This window comes from Oncorhynchus kisutch, linkage group LG15, assembly GCF_002021735.2.
Source record: "Oncorhynchus kisutch isolate 150728-3 linkage group LG15, Okis_V2, whole genome shotgun sequence".
Classification (NCBI taxonomy): Eukaryota; Metazoa; Chordata; class Actinopteri; order Salmoniformes; family Salmonidae; genus Oncorhynchus; species Oncorhynchus kisutch.
The window spans coordinates 50,852,749-50,854,342 of record NC_034188.2 but is presented as its reverse complement, the minus strand read 5'-3'; positions in this window follow the sequence as shown (position 1 = coordinate 50,854,342).

The following is a 1,594-nucleotide window of genomic DNA, read 5'->3' as shown; positions in this document are numbered from 1 at the left end:
GCTAGCTAAGATTTTGAAAGGATGATGTTGACATGATCAGTCCAATAAAAGCTACGGTAGATATAATGTGATTTGACGTCGTTTTATCTGTGGCCAATGACCTTGAGCCTTCTTGGATGAGCACTTCTAATGTACCTCTATGGCAGCACCCAAGGGGCTTGAACTTTCTAGCTCTCCGCGTAGATGTTGCGGTGATGTAGTGGCCCGATTGAATGACAGAACACTGAGCCAATCACGGCGCAACGAAAGGACATTACCAACTCCTACGCTCTGTATTTTCTGCTGGCTGCCCCAAAACCACAGAAAGAGCTGAGCTAAGCTGAAACACCTGCATTTTGGAGCTGGCTTACTCAAAACAGCAAAAAAGAGACCATGTTAGTTTTACATTGTTTGCAAACTGATATGTGACACGTATTAATGCCAAAATAACACACAAAACAGGCAAAAAAAAGTATTTATACTTAGACATGTGGGGCTCAAAACAGGTAGGGTTCTGCCCTGAATGACGTGTCGCCACTGCATGTCTATATATTTCCTCCTATATTCATTGTAGTGACTAATATTTCTGTATTAGGCCTATCCTATAGCCTGTGTTTTGGTCTGAGTGACTCAAAGAACCTGTCCTGAAAAATTGAGGAGTTAAAAAAAAAAGTATACTTTTTTGGCTTTTGCTCAATCTGATAGGGTGGGCCTGGCAGGGCCTGGCTCCCCAGTGGGTGGGAGGACACTATCTGATAGGGTGGGCCTGGCAGGGCCTGGCTCCCCAGTGGGTGGGAGGACACTATCTGATAGGGTGGGCCTGGCAGGGCCTGACTCCCCAGTGGGTGGGAGGACACTATCTGATAGGGTGGGCCTGGCAGGGCCTGGCTCCCCAGTGGGTGGGAGGACACTATCTGATAGGGTGGGCCTGGCAGGGCCTGGCTCCCCAGTGGGTGGGAGGACACTATCTGATAGGGTGGGCCTGGCAGGGCCTGGCTCCCCAGTGGGTGGGAGGACACTATCTGATAGGGTGGGCCTGGCAGGGCCTGGCTCCCCAGTGGGTGGGAGGACACTATCTGATAGGGTGGGCCTGGCAGGGCCTGGCTCCCCAGTGGGTGGGAGGACACTATCTGATGTGAATGTCTGCAATTTTCAGTTCAACCTATAGTAGAATAGGCTTGCCTATATCAACACCATTTTTGGATATGAAAGCCTAACATTGGTTTAAATAGCAATTTAAACCAATGTTAGGCTATCATGTCCAAAAATGGTGTTGATATATGCTAGCCCAGCTAATAACACCTCCTTGACAATAAAGATGGCTCAATTGTTGATCTTAATGTCCATATAGGCTAGGCCAGTCAGACAATAGCAAGCATTATTTAGTGTCTTCTACTGTATAGACTTCAGTGGATTCCTGGGGTAGCTGTGCCCTCTACTGGACACTTGGTGAACCTAACCAGACCAGTCAATTTACATGTTGTTACGCCTGTGACAAGTAGGCTAAACAATGATTCTAAAACGCTGCAAGACGTTGTAGGGGTAAGATACATGTAGGAATGTCGAAACGTCCATGCAGCCTCATATGCTGACATATTATTAGGAATACATGTTT